Raw genomic sequence first — 20,856 nt, forward strand, 5'->3', positions numbered from 1 at the left:
TTTTTTGCAGGTGTCCTGGTGAGATTATTGGAACTTGTTTTTTCAAACTGAATTACAGCTAATGCTTGGCAATTTAATGTGTAGATTGTTTATAGATGATTCATTTTCTATCTTGAGCTTTATTTTATTTATTTATTTATCTTGGACATTTACAGGTATGCCGTCTAATAAATCATTTCTAAAAAGTGGAAGTTTAATTTTGAGCAGTGCAAAAGCAACATGGTATGACATCTCTTAAGGAGATTTACGGAGAAGATCGGTGGATGCTGCCAAGCATAGCTTTAAAAGTTTCTGCAGGCAACGCATGCAGTTCTTTGTCCATCTTTGTAGACCGTCTACTTTTAAATAGACCCCAACAGCAGAAACAATTCAAATTAAAGACTGGTGTACTTTGTGCATTTGTGCTTTGAAATCTGATTTTCCTAAAGCTCTGTAAGGGTTGCAAGCAGCATACTGACTGTTTTGGTTGCTATGAACAAATGAGGAATTTGAAAACGCAGGAACAAGAGGATAAATTGATCCTGGTGTTACACAGGAACATCTGTCTGGAGTTTCAAAGGCAGCTAGCTATCAGCTAAGGCAGATTTTCTGTCTGGCTGTGTGAGGACTGTGTGAGCTGTTGTGTCTATATCCAAGCTGCTATTGTTCTCCTGCTGTGAAATGACAGATGGATGTGTGTATTCTGAGAGATTTGTGACTTCTGGCTGACTTGTGCTTTCAGAATTCATGCATAATAGAGCTTGCTGTAGTCCTTCAAGAGGGAAGAAAAACACAAATAGGGGGGCGAAAAATAAGCAACAAAAAAAAAAAAGCCAACAAAAAAAGTGAATGAAACATATGGTGCCAGTCTGTATGGGAAATGATGATCAAAAGTGCTTTTTTTCTTTCTTTTTTTTTTTTTTTTTTTTCTTTTTTTTGAAGATGTGTAGATTATTTTTCTGAAGGGGAGCTATTGGCTTTTGGTTTGTTTTTGTAAGGGTGTAACATATCCACTGCATACGTATGTATATAGTTTCTTTTTGGTTTAGGTAAAAAACAAGTTATGGTGCTATTCTGAAGTATTCTGATAGCCAAACAGTACTGAAAATCCGAATCCTAAATAAAAATAATGGTATAAGAGACTGTCTATGAACAGGTTGAAAAGGGAAAGTGCATATTTCAGAAATACACATTGTATTTCTACTGATAAGTTTTTTTATGATATGAGTTTGCTTTACTTCTTATGTAGCATATATATGTTAATTGGATTAATGGATGCACTGCATGTGTATGAAAACACTATCTGGCAAAGTCTTACTAGAACACATCTGTCTGTCAGCCCAGATGAGTGTGTTTTTTATCTTGAACTAAATGACCTTAGCATTAAAAAAAGGAAGGGGAAAAACAATGCTCTTGGATATCTAGAGAAAGAGGACTTCTGGATTTGCTGGGGTCGTTGCTACAATGCGAAACTGGATGTTCATTCTTAGACAGTTTGAAGTTGTTTTGTTAAAACACTGGAATTTTTTGCTTCTATAATGTTTCCTCTGTAAGTCTGTGAATTGCTAAGGCAATCTGTTGGTTAGGTATGCACCACTGTAATAGTTTAAACCGTAAGCTGTAAACCATCCTTCCAGAGTGAAGGATCTGTTTAAACAAAGTGTTTATTTAAGCCCTGTACAAACAAATACCTAATGAAGAGCTACGTATTGTAGAAAAGAAAAACATGGAGTGGGCTGTGGGTCCATGTGCCGTCTTTCCAGGATGTGTTGTTGTCATGTGAGTGGTAGATGTGTTTTATTAATTTATTGGAAAGCTAGCTTCTTAGTTGTATATTTGACTTCTCTTTCCTCATGGTGTGTTTTAAACAGGTGTGTTACAGCTTGTCTCTGTGCTACTGTTAATTCTGATAGCTGAGAGAGTTATATGAGGCAGTGGAAGCTCCCAAGCAGGGATCAGCCTGAATCAGGAACTTGATAACCCTGTTGCTCTTCGGTTAGTAAGAGGATGTCAAATCTAATTCATTCATCTGCTGCGTTCTGTGGAAAATCATTTTCCCCCTGATACAATTCAAAACAGTGCATCTGAGTGCTACTGTAGGTATTATGATCTTGGTCCTTTTCAGTGGAGCTTTATCTGAGTCCCAGTGAAAGGATTCCTGCCTACCTGCATTTGTTTGCTGTAGATCCACATTCTTTGTCATTTGAGTTTCTGAGATGTTCTGGAAAAGGTGTGGTTGATTTCAGCCATTTCCCTCTTGAACAGTAAGGTATGGTTAATGCTATCTAAAACAAACAACAACAAAAACACATTTCAGGTTCTGAACTTAAATAACAAAACGTGGACATTTGTCATATGTAGGGATGAGAAATGTATTGGTACAATCCTTTTTCATCTATGTATATCGTTGTGGTTCTCTCTAATACGCAGAACTCAACTGTGTTTCATCCACCGGGTTTTGGGTAAATCTCTCAACTGCTCCAGCATTCTAGTGTCTGATGAAGACACATCACTGTATTGACAGCATCCAGGAGATGTGGGGCCTTGTACTTGCTTGAGTCCAGTGGGTGCATTGAGCACAACAAGCTGGGATTGTGCAGTAGCCATGCACAACTGCAGGTTTCAGGAACATAAAACTTGAAGTGTAAATATTTTACTGATGGATGAGTAGTGGTGAAGGGAACGACTCTACTGTTCTGTGTTTTGAGCTGCAGGTAGATTTGAAGCTTCTGTTAATCTTACTAGTGCTGTTGGAGAATTGAAACAGAATGCATAAATGCCAGAAACTGTGCATGTTACATGGACAGAGAAAATACTTTCGGACTTTTCACTGTCTCGGTTTTCCTCCTCATTAAGAACTTCCTTCTCTTTAATTTTTCATCTCCTGTTTTGGATCGGGGTGGGGGGAGGAGGAGATAAAGAGGCACCTTTTGATGTTTTCTTATGTGCCTTGAGGACTAAATAAGTTAGTGTAAAAAAATGTTTAAATCAGTGCACTTATGGTAGGATAGTTACTGGCAACGCTGGTAGCCTGCTTTATCTGATTAGTTCGCAATACATTAGTCATCTCTTGTTCATGTGCTAAATCCAGTGTTAAGCCTACATTCTAGCTAACCTGTCATTTGCATTTGCTACAAGGTAGTTGCAAAGAAAAAAAAGGCAACAAACAAACAAAAAACCTAAAACAAAACCAAACACCTTGTTGCTATTCTTACTGCTTTCTCCGTTTCCTGGCTGGCTGTCAGAATGTCTTTTATGTCTCCTGACCCTGACATCGTGAGCTGCCTCACAGTCTCTTGGAGAATTTTCTAACTACAGGCCTTTTTAGACACGTTTTGGGAGAACTTGGCAGGAAAGAGTCAGTTCTGACTGAAACTGAGAGTTAACAGGGGATTTCCATTAGTACAATAGCCTCCCACTGTAGCAATAAGGAGTGTCTCAGACCGGAATGATGGAGACACTGGCTTCCTGCATTTTCCTAGCAGAATAGCTGAAGATGATACCCAAGTGGGCCCCTCACTCCACAGAACTGGCCAAAGAGGTTTACTGAGTTGTTCAGAAGTGCATTGTTAAACATCTGTTTAAACAGTCTGTTTTATTGCCCTTCAGGATGCATCTTAAGGTAAGTAGTAAGGCTAGCAGCTTAGGATATTTTTGTTCTCATAATGTTATTTTATTTTTTGGAATGGATTTGACCCATCAGTTCCCTTCAGAGGTTTTTTTTCTACTTAGATGACTAATAACAACCCTTTAAATGAAGTCCAGTTGTCATTGTTTCTGCAGATATCTCAGTGTACTATTAAAGACTCTGATTAACTTACCTGTTGTTTTTCCACAGACTTCTAGCTTTCTAAGCTCATATAGAACCTAAGAGTTACTAAGTCAAATTCAACATTATCCCTCTTGCCACAGATCCCTTAGTCTGAATCTTCGGAGAGTCTTTGGGGGGGCAAGAGAAGACTCTGTGGAGGACTGGAGGAGAGCAAATGCAGAACTGGACTCCCTGCTTCTTTCTTTCTAATTTTTTATTAAGTAGTTGGGAAGATGAAGGGAATTGTAAACCAGTCAGTAAAACCTTAAGAGGAAGAGAGCTGTAAGCTGCTCCATGAAACCTTAATCCCTGCATGATTTTTAAATTGTTGCTTTTTAAGCACCTCTGGGATAATAAAGTTGGTAAACTGCCAGTATAGATTTATCAAGAACAAACAGTGTCAAACAATTTTAATTTCCTTTCTTGGCAGTGTTGCTAGTCTCGTAGATTAAAAGATTAGTAGATGGATGAGATATCTTGACTTCATAACTTCTTTCGTGCAGTGACTACATGTGCTGTTCTTGATGCTATCTCACATATCATTCTTAGAAAATGGCTAAGGAGCATTACATGGAATCATTACAGACTGAACACGCAGGTGGTTGAGGAGAGGTCTCCAAGTGTCTTAGGTCTGCAGGTTTTGGTGGCAATTGCCTGATATACTCTGTGGTTATGATGTGGTTTATCCCCTGCATGTTCTCAACAACTTGTGTATGCAGTTGGTCATTGAATAGATGACTTAAAAATGTTGTGGAATAGACTTTGAAATTAGAGATTTCTGGAAACAGGTGAGATGCACAAAATTTTCATGGAGGATCTAGCTATGTTTGCTAGATCCTCCATGCTATGTTATCTCACAGTTAGGAGTAGGATGACATGGTCTTTCGAAGTCTTTTCTAGCTCCTGCTAGTTCTCCTTATATAGGAGCAATTTAATTCAAGAGGAAAATAAACAAAAAATCTATCCACACAGGAATTAGTATTCATATAGAAAATGTTCTGTCAGAGAGCCATGAGGTTGTTTGTTTCTTCAGTGGACTTGCTTGTGATGAGGACCAAAAGTTTTATTCATCATGAGAGTAGAGCTACCTCTGTCTAAAGAAGACAGAGACATCCTCAGCCCTTTGGGCCAATGTGTAAGGTCTGATTTTCCTCATCTCTTAATAACTGAAGTAGCTCTGTTGAATTTTTTGTCAAAAAGGATTGTGGTTTTTGTTTGCTATAGGAAACGTTCTCATATGTCACCTAACTGACAATCAGAAATATGAGTTTCTGTAGACATCTAAGTTGCACTAGATTTCCAGGCTGAAGCCCAATGGCTGTTGTATAGCAGTAAATAGAATACAGGCAGCAAATTCTGTCCCAAATAAACATATCTTTAGTTTCATGTCAAAAGCTCCATTATGTGATTAAATCTTGGTTTGAAATCTTTTTCTATAGAAAAGATACCAGGGTTGATATTAGAGTTGTGAAAAATTTGCCAACTGCAAGAAGAATCGCATCACTTAATCAAATGAACAAATCAGTAAAACCACACACGTGTGCAGAGACAAATCGTCATGATTCCCAAACAAAAAGAACACTCAAGAAGTTTACATTAACTGAAAGAAAAGGAATATTTCCAACTCAGCTCTTGTCTTAAATCTTGGAGTAGGTGACGTTTCCTATTCTGCACTGGGTACGATCAGTACCGTACACTGGGATAGTCCTCAGATGTGATCCACCTGCCCAGACTTGATTTCCATGGAATTGGAAAAGCACAACGATTTTTAACCACTTCACAGAAGGCAGCCTCAGATTTTAAATGTGATTGTACCTAATTTGTTTTGCTGTTTGAGAGCTGGCTGTGGATCATGGCTTCTTTCCCAGCAGTGAATAAATTCATAGATATGGGATAGGTAGAATAATTTCTTTCGTTTGTAATTTTTGTTTTTCACAATAATGACACACAAATCTGTCCAAATCTGTTGTCTTAGAGTAAATCACGTTGTTTATAAAAATTGTGATTAATGCTGCTTGTGAATGGGGAGAGTCTGAACATCTTGTGCCTATCAGTTTCTCTGCCTCCATCTAGTATTTGGCACCTCTTGCAGTACTATATGGCAGCAGAAGAATAGCTGTGTTCTGGTGAGGTCATTTTTGCTCAGTGCTCTTCCCAAAGCTAGCCAATAAAGATGCTTGGGGAGAAAAATGTAAGAAATGCATGAAGTATATATAGTGATTCTTTCCCATGGTTGAGTCCCTTAATTAGTGGTTTAGGGGCCTCCTTAGCTGAAGGTTGCACCCAATCATTTATGAGTTAAATAAGCAGTAGAGAATCTGTCATTCAGGCTTTTAGTTTTGGGGTGTTTTGTTTTTTTTAGTTCACTTACACTTTGTGTCTATGGTTTTGCTGCAGTGATTCCCTAACTTAGATATTACATACAGTGAAGAAAAAGCATTCCCTTGTTTCAGATTTAACACTTCATTGGCTGTCCTGTTGTTTCTGCTGTGAGAATTGTTCCTTGTTGATTTTTTTTTTTTTTTATTTTTTGTATATTAGTCATTCTGCCAGCCTCTGTGCTTTTTCTTGGTGATTTTTGTTCGTTTGTTTTTTCCTTTTTTGCTTAAGACGTCAAGTCTGTTTGGTCTTGAAGGGTTCAACAGGACTCCAGTGTAAGCGTTGATCTCACAACACTGTGCAAGTTCTGCCACCCACTGTAGATAAGACAGAGTGTTTTTTTTAGGTTTTCACCAGTAAAACTTGGTTGAGATCTCTTCAGTAAGTTGAAGCTCAGTGAAGTCCAATTAATGCCTGTGTGCAGTTATTTAATACTTCCATAAATTAATGAGAAAACAAAGTGTGGTTCAAAACGATGACTTCCACAAGTAGAGTGTTGTTGCTCTGTGCTGTATATAGGCATTAATGGTGATTATTTTTTGTGGGGTTTTTTTGAAAGATAGTTCCACATTCCTGCTTCTAAAACAAACCTGTGGCACACTTGTAGTAGCTGTTTGTTTGGTTTCTCCTTTTATTTTTATTTAAAAATTTGAAAACACTGAGGGCAATCTTATTACGGCATTGCACTGTGTTTAAGAAACATTAATAAACAACTGTTGTGGCTCAGAAACAAGATGACACATAAAATTTCAGTTATGAAGGAATTAAGTTACTTCAGAATGCAAAATGACACCTAGTTTTGTTTCAAAGAAAATAATCCATCTATCTGATGGTGAATTTCATCTGAATTGTGACCCAAATTTGTTGAGCCTGCAAGCAGATTCTCTCTAAGAAACCTGGCATTCTAAGTGTACATCTTTTTTGCCCATCAGCTGACAGTCTTTGGTTTCATCACATACTGCATTTTGTAAAACCCCTTTTGGCTGTGCTGTGCCTTTTTGACCCTGCACAGAGAAGTGGGGGCAATTTGCCATACAGGAGTGAAAAAGCACAATGTAAAAGCACAGCAGCTCTGCTGAACATATCATAGAATCACAGAATGTCCTGGGTTGAAAAGGACCACAACGATCATCTGATTTCAACCCCAGTGCAATGTGTAGGGTCACCACCAGGCTGCCCAGAGCCACATCCAGCCTGGCCTTGAATGACTGCAGGGATGGGGCATCCACAGCCTCCTTGGGCAACCTGTTCCAGTGCATCACCACCCTCCTTGTGAATAACTTCCTCCTAATATCTAACCTAAACCTCCCCTATCTCTGTTTAAAACCATTTCCCCTTGTCCTGTCACTTTCCACCCTTGTAAACAGTCATTCCCCCTCCTCTTTATATGCTCCTTTCAAATATCAGAAGACTGTGTGCCCCCAGTGGCGCAGTGGTATAAGCTGCTGCCTGCGGCACTGGAGGGCCCGGGTTCGAATCCCCCCCCTGTGGCGCAGGGGTAGAAGTGCCGCTTCGCTACACAGGGGGCTCGAAACCCGGGAGTTGGACTCGATGATCTCTAAGGTCCCTTCCAACTCGCATGATACTATGATACTATGATACTATGATGACCATGGTGAGGTCCCTCAGCGCCTTCTCTGAGCAAAACAAGCCCAGTTCCCTCAACGTTTCCTTGTAGGAGAGGTGCTCCAGCCCTCTGATCACCTCAGTGGCCCTCCTCTGGACCTGCTCCAAGAGCTCCTCATCCTTCCTGTGCTGGTGGCCCCAGCCTTGGGTGCAGTACTGCAGATGGGGCCTCACAAGAGCTGAGTAGAGGAAGACAGTCACCTCCCTCTCCCTGCTGGCCACCCCTTTTTTAAAGCAACTTGGGTCATAGTTGGCCCTCCAGGCTGTGACTGTGGGGTTTGGATGGATATAGAGGTTCAACAGTGAGGCTAGTGGCATGGGGTCTGTATGGCCCGCCAATTGAAAACATCCCAGTCCTGTTAAATTGCTCATTTTTATATTAGGAGGAAACAGCATTATCTAATGATTGCAGGGAATAACGAGTGTGTTTCACATGAGTGGAAAAAGGACTCTACAACATGCTGTCATAAGTCTTGATAAACTGCAAAGCACAAGTGTGACAAGAATAAGCATCATTAGTAGCAGAGCTCATGGAGTTACTTCAATTAGTTTTCCACAGTTGAGGAACTCTTTGCCATATAAGGATTTATTTCAAACGCAAGTTTTCCATTAGCAGCCAAGCACACTATAAATTTCAATTAGAATTTGGGCTTCACTCCTCCAGGAGTTGACAAAATGTGACTCTTTTTGTTTTATTTCATTACGTATTGTATCAGGAACCTTGAAAATAATAAAGTCTGCATGGATGATTGGGTTATCCTTGCTACCTGCTATCCTGTATGAAGAATACTACATACGTGCAGTTTGCATCTCTATACCAGAAGTTGCAAGTTTGAACCAGACCATGCTGTTCTCTTCTAGATATTATTTGGAGCTGCATACCATGCTGAATTTTAGAAGGGGATGGGCAAAACTCCATGGGGAGTGGAATAAAGACTAAGTCAGCAGGTGAAAGGAAAGGTCAGTGTCTGTGAAACACTGAGCTTGGAATTCAGGGGAAATATTGATGGGTGTTTCCTCTGTATGCCACAGAAGCTGAAAACAGGTCACCAGTTTTGGCAAGTAGACTAATGCTTCCTAACCCAGTGGTCATAAATGATGACTTAAAACAGGGCTTTCAAAGAGTGCAAGTGATTAAACTTGTAGTATTAACTAATAACTTGCCATGTTTAAGTTAGACACTTACAATCCCTTTGTGCTTTTCTGCTTTAAATTGTAAAATGTCCCTTTTTCTTACAATCTGAGAATTCTGACCGGCAAAGTTTATAAGCCCAGTAGATCAAATTTAGATTAGTATTAAAACCGTAATTAAATATTTTTAGTGCTTGAACATTGAACTACAGCAGTCAGTAATAGCTTAAAGTGACACTGCTGACACCAACAGGAACAATTGAATTAAGCCAGTACTTAGCACTTTTAACAGTTTTACTTCAAATGTGTAGTAGCTTCGTTGTTAGCATGACTTTTTTCTTTTGTAGCTGTATGAGTTCGTACTATAATTTTATATTTTCTTTGCTGTCATAAAATATCAGTCAAAGAACAGTGGCTTGGGTCTGGGAGTTTCTTTGTTTCTAGGCACTGTTCCAAAGTACACAGCTGAAGTGCTTTATAGGTCTTGTTTAGAGCAGGGCTTCTAATGCTCAGATCGCCACTGAGTGCTTTTGATACAATTTTACAAAAGCTGATTTCCAGATCTTTGTTCCCAGCTCAAGCTGAGGTGGGGTATGGTAGTTAAAGATGCGTCACCTTCCTGCACCTTGTTGTTGAAAGAGGAAAAGGCAACTTCTCAGTTTCTCCTGTGCACATGATACTTTTGGAGAAGTCTGGCAGTGAGGTAAGAGGACTGGGGAGTTAATTGTATTAGAAGACTCAGAAGGCTGTCTTGCTTCAAGGAATGTGAAGCACAGAGCTTCAGCCGGGCTATCTGTGTGCCCAAGACTGAAATTTATGGTGCATGGTAGATGCCTTTAGGCAGAGAGTGAGCAGCCAGCTTTTCATTAATTTGTAACAGAGAGACTGGTGGGAACGTAGTTCCATGTGGTGGAGAGCCTGTAGTGAATTCCTTCAGCATAAGAAAGCTAAAAATAATTCTCTAGAAAATGTAGGCTTTATCTGGACTCTTTGTTTTCTGAATGTCCATTTGAATAGAGGACCCTGCTGAAAGTAAGAGCCAGGAGTGCCTTCTCTCTTTTCATTGTAATCTTGAAACAGTTAAGCTGTTGAATGTATGTTAGCAAATATTTTAAATTGGCAATGTTTATACATGCAGTACGTCTGAAATGACTTGGAGAATTTGTCTGTGTGCAATTTATAGATGCTCTAAGAACACTCATGCTGTTTGTGAGCTCTCCGTACTCCTGTAACTGCATTCCCACATGAGGATGCTGTGAGGGGGCTGGGGTGGCTGATCCAACCCATCTGTCACAATGGATGGGCTGCTGGATCCTGCAGTTCCCGAAGGCAAAGCTGGGGAAGGAGATAATAAATGCCAGTTTTCCTTGGCTGCTCTGTGAAAGGGAAAAGTTTCAAGAAATTTTAATTTCCACAGGAGAGGGGGCAAAGATAAGAGACCTTAGCACATTCCTTTGAAAACAAGGGAGATATTTGGAGTGCTGATATATCTCTTGTTGCCTGCATGACAGATAAATTATTGCTTTTCATGGCCAAGCACTCCAATCATGTGCTTTTCTGTCCTAGCATGTGCCTTCTGTCCTTGTCCCACCTCTTCTGTCTGCAAGTGCCAGGGCTGTGTTAAGTCACTGATGTGGTGCCCCAGAAGTCACGGCACCATGCTGCAGGGAATGCAGCCTTCTGCACAGTATGGAATAGAATCCAGCCATGGCACTGAGCTCTCAGTGCTCAAGGAGAATAGCATTGAGAGCTCATCACTACTCTGGAGACAGTTTTTGTGGCCTTAAGCAGAAGATTTCAAATAGCCACAGTGGCTGACTGGGATTGGCTTCAATGGATGTGGTATTGCTTGTGCATCTATGAGTTGGGGAAGTAAGAAAATGAAAATAGTTGGTGTTAGTTTAAACAGCACAACCCATAAAATGAGCACATGTCAGAATGTTCAGCCAGATAGGCTTTCTGGATGTACAAGTCTGTGAATAAAGCTCCTGTCACTCATTTGGATGAGTGAACTTGGTGTTGTTTTTTTTTTCAGTAATACTCAGAAATAAGAAAGGTGCATTTATCAAATGGAAATCCTGTTAACGTTGTGTTGAACCAGGAAAATGTAGAGCTGCCCTTTTGACTGAATACAGGAATGTATTTGTTTTGTAAAATGGGTTAGTATAGTTGAACTTAAAAGCTGTTTGGGGCATTTGAAACATATTACTTACCCAAAACAGTTAAGCAAAGGAAGCTTGCACTTCATGCTTTCTGTTTGGAATTATTGTTTTGCTTTAAGTGCTAGTAATTTACACAACGTATAAATCAGTAATGTAAATTCTGAGAGACAAAGTATATTATTTTTCATTCCTCTTCTTCTAAGGACTGTACAATCTCTTTGCTGTGCATAGCTGCATTAGGAAAGAGAGTTGTATTCAGCAATATTCTTAAGTGCTAGGAGGAATTTCATGTTTTCTTGCATTGGGGCAATGGCCTCAAATATCCATTGTATTATTATTTATGTTAATGCTGACTTTAAAGTTGAATTTGATCATTCCATAAATATGAAAATTGAAAGTTGCTGTGGAATTTTGTTGTTTGCTTTGTTCTGTTGTGTAGAAATATTGGAAGTGAATTCTGGACACGTTGGCCTGAGAGCTTTCTTGCACAGGTCCCAGAGGTCTTCTGTTTTTCTGCTGACATCATAAAGCATAATTATCTTTTTTCTGCTGTGTTTTATAACAAAGGATTTTGCTTTAGTATGTAGGTGAAAGTGTTGTTTGCTTCATAGAGACATTAACAAAACTGGGAATTGGTGAAGAATGATCATCATGAGTAATTACAACATCTATCTCTAGTTGTCTTTTTGCTTACTACTTCAGTTTTTCTGTTAATTTGATTAAATATTAATGCACAGCACTTCCACTTCAGATCACCTATGTTACAAATGGAGAAAATATCCATCCCAAGTTAATGTTTAAAAGAAGCTTGGAACAAGGTTATTCTTCCATGCAGGCAGAAAGATGACAGATGTCTCATAAGCAGCCTAACAAGTTTCCTTGAGATTGTGGCTGAGAAGCATTTTGGCTTTAGTCCTTGTCCTGTCTGTGCTGGATTGAGTGTGAAGACCCAAAGTGGCATTCAGCATGAATGTGTTCTTTGGTTACAGAGGATGCACTTGAAGCAGTGCAGTTCATTTTTTCACTTCATCAGTTTTTTGTCTTAGCAGTCAGTTGTAGGAGTACGCAGATCTTTAAACAAAACTTAGAAATGTTCTCTGTGGACAAGACTTTGCTTTACAAACTTTGAGAACCTGGCAGGTGAACTCTTTGAAGCCTCTGATGAAGAAAGTCAGACACACAGTAGTAGGGTTCTTGAATGTTAATCATTTAAATTTTCAGCAGTAGATAGTTAATAAGATTAACTAAAGTGAGTTAAAGCTTTAAAGGAACTGAAAGCAATTCACAACTAAGCGTTCTGCTACTGCAAAACTATGAATAAAAATCAAAGCTATAAAGGCTAATTTTAACGATGAAGATGCCTTTTCTATTCAACTTCCTTGTTCAACAGCAGCAGCTACCTCTCAGGTTCATTCTTGCTAGCTGGAAGCTGTTACGTTAGGCATGAAGCTTTTGAGAGCCAAGCTTGGTATTGATGTGCGCTGCCATCCTAAGCTATCTGTTTTGAGGTTGGCAGCAAGTACTTGGAAACTATGAATGGATAATTTTAGTGAGCTTTTATCCTTACAGATAAGCCTGGGAAAAAATGCTGAGTCTTGATTCCCCCCTAATAAATAAATAAATAAATAGTGAAAGGGAGGGGGAAAGAAAGGAGTAAGAGCTTGTCAAGAGTTAAATGTGAGGCCTCAAAACCCAACTGTAGGGTGGGAATGTTCAGAATCACAAATCTGTGTGTTCTCTACCCAGAAGCAGGTTTTCCTTTGTGTGTGGATGTCAAGAGCCAGATGTTTATTTCCTGAGGGTCTGGACTCAACTGCTGCTGGGGGAGTTGAGGATTCTAGCCCGAAGAAGGGAATCTATGCTGCAGAAACCACACACAGCTTCTGCCCTACTGAAGAAGTCAGTGCCCAGATGAGGAGTGTGCATTTCTAAGTCCATCCGTCTTCCAGAGGCTCTTCCAGCTATCACTGTCCTGGCCAAGACCACACAGAAAGTGTTTTTCATTGGTCATTTACAAGGCTGTTTTGGCAGATAGGATTTATCTGTCTGTGCAGCAGCGTGGCTATGTCTGTTTAGTCAGTAATGGTTGCTTTTGTTTAGGTGGGAATAGCAGCCATGTCTGTATCTACAGCCACAAGCAGGTGCCCTCAGGAAGAGGGAAATGGTGCTGCTTTGTAATTTGTATTTCATCTGGATACGTCTGAAAAATGAGGGGAAAAATGTGAAGAAAACATTAATTCTGAGTACAGATTCTGAATTTATTTGTATCACATCTTAGTACACAGTAGTTAAAAGCTACCCATGTTGTTATAGGATACAGTAAGGGTAGGCTGCAGAAGTTCAGGTGAGTATTGTGTTGGTCCTGCCTGTGACAGAGGATTTGGAGCTTAATGATTCTTGAAGTTGCTTCCAACCCAAGCCATTCTATGATTCTACCTCAAAGGAAGGTACTAGAAGCATTGAGTCACTACCTGCGCATTAAGGGCAGATGTCTCTCATCTGTTTGAAACTCTGTGGGACTCTGGCAGCTTACATGGAATAAACACCATACATAGATCCCACCATACATCAAAAATATGGATTAGTTTTCCAGGAATGTAATGGAAGCTGGCTTCAAACCGATTTATTGACAGTGCTGCGACTTGGTGAATGATGATGCACCAACATGCGGTGTTCAAATGTTTGGTTGTTCAGAACTTACTTTCGTCTTACATATTACAGCACACATCTGTTCAGGTTAGGTTCTGAAAACTGGAGTCTGCATTCAAGGCTAGGCAAGACAGTGTTTAAACTTAGACTTGATTAGAGTCTGAGCAAAGTGAGAGTCAAGATGCTAAAACAGTAGGCTCTGTCCAACAGATTGTGAAGTCTCTGCAGCACAGCTAACTGTGTCTTAGAGACTCATCTTTTCACGTTACCTGACTCTGTCTGAGGTAAGGATGTGTTCTTTCAATGGTGTCTTGCCTCTCAGTCTGTATGGATGGTTTGTCACCACCCAGCTTATGTGGGGAGCGTGGAGGAGCTCAGTCGTCCATGCAGCAAGCTTGTGGCAGTGGCATGTGTCTCCTGAGGGTTGTTTCTGCCAGGTGGTCTGTCGTAGCCACGTGTTCATTGTGTATGCAGTGTTAATAAATGCAAAATAAAAATTGAAGTTCCTAGTCCTACTATAGGCTTACTAAAATGAACATGCACAGGAAAAAAAAAGGTGAAGTTAAAACACCTTCTTGAAATGTGAAAGTGCTTCGAATGGCACTGTTTTGTTCATATTGGAAATTCCAAAGTGGCAGCTAATTTGGTAAAAGCAAACTCTTTAGATTGTAGGAGTAATAATAAGCTGTTGTAGATACAGAGGCTTTTTGAAGTATTTTTGAACTTGAGAACACACTTCATAGAAGTGCGGTAACTTGTAATCTGATACAATAGGTTAATTCACAGCATCCCTGAATGGCAGAGTTTAGAAGGAACCTCTGGAGGTCACCTGTTCCAAAGCCCTACTTGAGCAGGGACGCTAAAGCAAGTTGCCCAGTTCACATTCACACCTGAGAGCAATGGAACCAGTGTGTGAAACGACAGAAATTAAGAGTATCTAATACTGATTACTGCGGTTCTTTTTTGTGCATTTATATTTTGAGTTAATCATTAGGAATGGTTCCTTAATATACTTAAGGAGTACATCATCCCTGTCAATGCTGTTAGCATGAGAGGTATTTTTAGCAATTCAGAAGACAGTTACTTGAAGCACAGTGACTATGCTGTTAAAAATGTCTTGTGGAGGACAGGAGTGCTGGACTTAGATGATCTTCAGAGTCCTTTCCAACCCCTACAGTTCTGTGACTTTTACATAGAAACTGAAATGCCGCACCCATATGTACAATACTGAATGTGTTTTTCTGCCTGGTCTTTGTTTACAGGAAGCTGGAAAAAGCTGCAGAAGCTTTAGTGTGTATTCTAGGGTGCTGGTGTCCTTCCTGAGCATTCAGTGACCATACTGTATCTATCCTGCCTCTGACTGTCTCTCATCATATGGCTGATGTGTTATTGGATGATATTTCAAGTTTAAAAAACAAAAGATGCCATTTTGCATGAGCAGGAAATTAAGAAAAGGTAATGGTATTAATCACAAAACACTCTATTCTCCAATAGCTAAATGCAGAATGGCTAGCTTTGCTGATACCTATACTGGGTGGGGACAATAAAAGTAGAAGTGTGGATGAGCATTTTTCTTACACAAACACACAAATGTAGGATAGGATTTCCTGTTGTCTGAAATATCTGTCTCAACTTTCAGTTCGAAAAGGGGGGATCTGTTCAGCTTTCCATGTGGACACTCATTTGAGCTGCAGTTTGTTTTTCCACCTTGTCTGGGGTGTTGATGAAGAGCAAGATTTGGTTCCAAACTTCTTTCTTCTCTTAAAGTAAATATCTCTTCATGCTTGTAGGTTCTCATTTTGTTTTACTTCCACCTTTAATTTTCTAGTGTTTCTTTCTGTTCTTCCCTACTTTTTCTTTTCTCATAGGAGGCATTAAGTAGGTGCTCTGATCTTTTTAAGAAGACATGAAGAAACTCAGTTGGGGTTTCCTTTCTTTCTCATTATGTTAAAATCAGTTTGCTGTTTGCATTTACCGTGTTCTTCCTCCCTCCCCCACTGCTGGAAATGAGTGGATTCATCTAGCTCCAAATTGCTGCACGGAAACCCTTTGCTTTAAGTCAAAAAAGTTGGTGCAAGTCTGTGAATCATTTTATGAAAATACTGCATGGAGTTTCAGGTTTCAAGTCCCTGCTGATGCATTAAATTCTTCATGGTATTGGCAGGGGAGAAGCAGGGAACCTTTCTTTAGCTGGATAAATAGGAGAAGTGTCAACTCCAGATGCCTTGAGAGACTCCAGACGGGCTTTTAGTACAATTACAGAGGGATGAAGTGGATGGGACCCATGGGACTGCTGCGTGTATTGAATTTTGTTTAGCCTTTTGGTCACCCCTGCAGGAAGAGTCAGTCCTATATGAGTCTCTGAAGTCTATAAGTTTGAAATTTGGGGTACAAGTATGTGGGTGTACTGTTTTTTTGAATGTGTATGTGTAAGAGCATGTGAATGCTGTAGTTCTTAGGAAATCTCTAAGGTCCCTTCCAACTCACAGGATACTGTGATACTGTGAAATGCTACTGTGAAATGCTACTGGCAGAAGATGCTCAAAGTGAAAGAATTGTTTCACTGCATATAATGCATGGAAAGAAAGCTGGGAGAACTTCGGTGCTGTTCCAGTACCAGTAGTACTAAAGGTGTGGGAGGGAACTTTGTTCACACTATCTTTCTCTGAGCCTTAAATCAAATGAAATCATATGACTCAGTCACTATTATCTACACTGTATATGGTAGAGTTGGGCTGATACATCAATGGCTCTTAATGGGTACAATGATCATGCCTGCCTAATCTGTCAACTTTTGATGTATAAATAAGGGCATACTTAGTGTTTCAATCCTTGGTAAAACAATACTGCTTATCCTTTCAGTTCTTCAATGACTTTAATACAGATTTGATATTTCCTCCAAAGCACAGTGCTGCTTTATCACATGCTCTGCATCTTTACTGCATTCTTCAAGATTCATAATTCATAATTTGAGAATACAAAATTATCATCTGCAGCATGTTCTTTGTATATCTTCAGATTTATGGAGTGGGTTATCCTGCACATTTTAAGTTAAAGTTCCATTTAAGTAATGTCAGATAACAATTTTGCTTAGTAGAATTAAGCAAAAAAACCCAACAACTCAGTAGTTTATTTTGCTGTAGAAAACAGACTTTCTTCCTGCTCTGAAGAGCATCTTTTTCATGTCATAAGCATTCTGCTAGTTGAAATGTATTTTTCTTCTGTATCTTTTTTACTTTCCTACTTCAGGAAGCCCACCTGGTTCTCATTCATGGCTTTGATCTGTTTCATCAGAGGTGATGCAGTATTTCAGAAATGGCCACTTGTGGGAATTCTGAGTGTTAGCTTTGTTTCCACTATTGCCAGTATCATCAAAGAAAAAGGAAAAAGAAAAAAAAAATACATATATATGCAAAATGAAAATAAATACTTTCTTAATCTTACAAATACATTGGGAATTTTGGCAGTGTTTGTTTGTTTGTTTGTTTGTTTTTCAGATTTTGTGGTTTGTTTGGTTTCTATCGCCATTTCTATTCCTAATGAGCACAGAGAAAAGTTTGGAAACACTTCTTATGGTGTGAGCTAATCATGCATCTCCGACATTTGCTGTTTTAAAAGATCACCAGGTACCAGGGAGTTCACAATAAGATTGCAGGAGTTGGAAGATGATGTATTTGTTTCTTTAACTGACTCATCAGTTTGCTGTGTCTAATCTGAAATTTTAGCCATTCTTTGACGTGGCCTTATAGATGACGAGCTGTTACCTCAAGCTTAACCCTCACTGTGTATTTCTTCCTGAATCACTGCAGTTAACATCACTTTGGTACTTATTATAGGTACAGTTCAAGTACCAAGATAATGCTGTAAGGCCGTAATTAAGCAAAAGTAGGCCAAAGGTTTATTTAGCTCAGTATAGATATGACGATAGCCAGTAGCCTAGGGAACAGATGTATACATTTATGCTCTCATCATCTCCACTGCTCTGCTCCTTTAGGATGTACTGATTCAGAGAAGGCAGGGTTTGTGTGGACCTTTGTGTCATTAACTTGTCCAGTTATTAAGCAAATTAGAAAGTTGGCTGCTGACTGCATCTTACATGGAAGAAGTGTTTTCTTGAACCTTACATTCCCCAGCACCCTTTGATGCTGTCTGCACTTCCATTAGCAGATACAGTGAAGAGTTCTTACCTACTTTTCCGTGCTTATCAGTCTTCTATGAAGATCTAAAGAAATTATATCCTTCACTTAAGCATGTGATCTTTTCACAAGATGCTGGCTCTCATACTGTATTAGCCTGGAATGTTCTGCCTTACAGCTGCCGAACTCCTTGAAGAAACCATGTATTTTCTGTGCTGGAGCTTTTGCCACTTTTGCAGGATTGATTTTATTTTATTTTTTAAGTTACCTTATGGATCACTTAATGGGTAAGTTTAGTGGGACATGAAATGAAGACTATTAAGAACAAAAGTTTTGTGTTTTTTTTTCTTTTTTTTTTTTTTTCCTTTTTTTTTTTTTTGAGTTATAGGGAATTGAGAATGTCTTCTCAAGCATATTAATGATTTCCATCTGAGAACTTTTTTTTTTTTTTTTTTTTTTTTTTTTTTAAATCTTAGAAAAGACACAAAAATATTCAGCAAAAAAAGCTTCTTAGATTCTGGTGTTTTCCCCTTACGCTTTGGATACTATTACACATGCATGTGATTATCCTCTCTGCAAACAATTGTCAGAAAAATTCATCTGTTTTCCAAGTCCCACAGAAGAACAGATGTGGAATTAAGTTTCAAACAATGTACTCCTAATCACTTACATGTGGACACAAAATGAACTGGAACTCAGTGGGAACTGAATTGGTGCTTTGTTAGTTGAGCATGGAGTGGACAATTTGCATTTTTTCTTGGGGTTCTTTTTCTGAACAGTCCTTTGAAAAGAGTGCTAATAAATGAACAAGTATCTACTTAGATATTTAATTCTTTCTAAAGAGCCCAAACCTCTGGGGACCACCTGAGTTGATCTGGAGTATATTATGCATGTGAATATGAAAGAGATATTGTGTATATATGTATATCTTCCTTTACTTGAAAAATCTTTTGATGCAGCAAAGGATATTGGGAAGTAAAGTAGCTGCATATCATCTGTGTGCTTTCAAAAGCAATGATTTAAAGCAGCTAGTTCTGCCTGTTAAGTGGTTTTGAATCAATATTCAATTGCTGGAATACCATAAGAAAGCAATTATGGAAGAAAATGTATTCATGTTGTGTTTTGAAACTCGGCCTGCACTGGAAAAATCACTTAAAATGATAGATAGCCCATACAAATAGTTCAGAAAGTTAGTAACTGGGGAGAGAAGGTTAGTGTTTAGGGACTCAGAATTGCGGTTTCAAACTTCACAGAATTATGGATTTGAATCAGTGTACAAGACCTAAGAAACTCCATCATGCTTGTTCTTGGGGTGAATTTGCTCATTATTTCATGGTTGATATGAAAGATCATAGATGATGGACTGGAATAGTGGCTGGAAGGTTCAATCTCTACTGCTATACACTTTCCTCTAACATCGTGGACCAACATGAGTGTGTTTATGTATGTATACGTATGTGTGTGTGTATGTATGTATGTGTATGTCTGATATGACTTATGCATACATATCTTAAAAAAACTGCCTGCTACAACTTAGAGATAGGAACATTCAGTTGATGCAGAATTTAAACTATTCTTAACACGTAAAACTTTGTACATGAAAGATTTTTTTTTTTTCCACGCTTGGAAATAACTTACCATCATGAAACTACAAATAAAAAGGGGAAAAAAATCATAACAGCCTTATTGCTTCTTGGATTTTGACAAGCTCAACTGAACAGACAAGAAATGTCTTATTTCAGGATTTGATACTGGTTTCTTGAAAGTTATTAAACTCCTTTGGGAATTTTAAAGTTAGCATGGTAGTATCGTATTGAAGGGTTAAAACAGCTGTGAGCTCAGTTGTAGATTTTCTTGGCCCCCAAAACTGGAGTGGGCCATGAGGACATTAATGGTGATATATTTTACTGCCTTCCCTGGAGTAGAAATGGGAACCCATTTCTTAATGCCTTGTTGACCAAACCTGAACTTGTCATCTTGCACATTTATTGTTATGTTTATTCTGTTAAGAAGGAAATGGCCAATGTAAATTAAAATGTTAACTGCTAATAAAATAGCAAAATGTAATGTTTCGAGACACTGAGGGAAGAAACTTTCAGAAATGTTTGTGAATGTTCAAGAAAAGTGTTGTCTCTTAAATTGTCTGCTAGAGAGATCCTTAAAAAAAAAACAAAACCACAACCTTTGTATGTATTTTGTAAGGCTGCTTTGTGTGAGCTCTGTGAAGGGACTAGTTTCTTCTTTTTCTTTTTTGTTTTTGGAGTGGTCTGCTTGACATTAGTTTTTCGTGTTTTGCTTAAAAATATTTTATTTTTTCATGGATATTACTTTGTTTATGTACCTAACAGAAGAAAAAAGAGCTAATAACATTCAAAATAAGTATCTTTGTTCCACCATTCTTTGGTTTTAGCCTTGGTCTAGAATGACATAAATGACTAAGTATTTCATGTTCTTTACACATAACTGTGAATTTTGTCAATGACTTTTAATAAACACAGTTGTCAGCTGCCTTTGAGTGTTAAAATCATGAGGCAGACTTCATAATCTTACAGGGCTAGTAAAGCTTAAATTAAAATTGCATACTTGACATATAATACTTTGAGAGCATTTTAAACAGACTTACAATGGATGTCTTGCTTTTAACAGTGGGTTTTGTTATGTTTTTAAGATAATAAGTACATGGATAATTGATACTAACATATTGTAAATATATATATATATATGTATATATATATTAAAAAAATACAGATCTTTGTATGAGAAGAGTCTTATGAGTCTGTTCCCTTGGTATTGTAAGCAGTCAGGCTGTATGTAATTCCTTTCATCATGTCATATAAAACTTTTTAGGCTTCCTGCCTCCACTTTTGTTCGTAAGGCTGTTGCAGAATCTGGGCTTGTCAAGTAATCTCCTAACATACATTTTATTTTTTTTTTTTTGTCTTGCTAAAAATATTCATTTCTTCTTACTTAGAAGAATACTTAC

This window comes from Excalfactoria chinensis, chromosome Z (assembly GCF_039878825.1).
Source record: "Excalfactoria chinensis isolate bCotChi1 chromosome Z, bCotChi1.hap2, whole genome shotgun sequence".
Lineage (NCBI taxonomy): Eukaryota > Metazoa > Chordata > Aves > Galliformes > Phasianidae > Excalfactoria > Excalfactoria chinensis.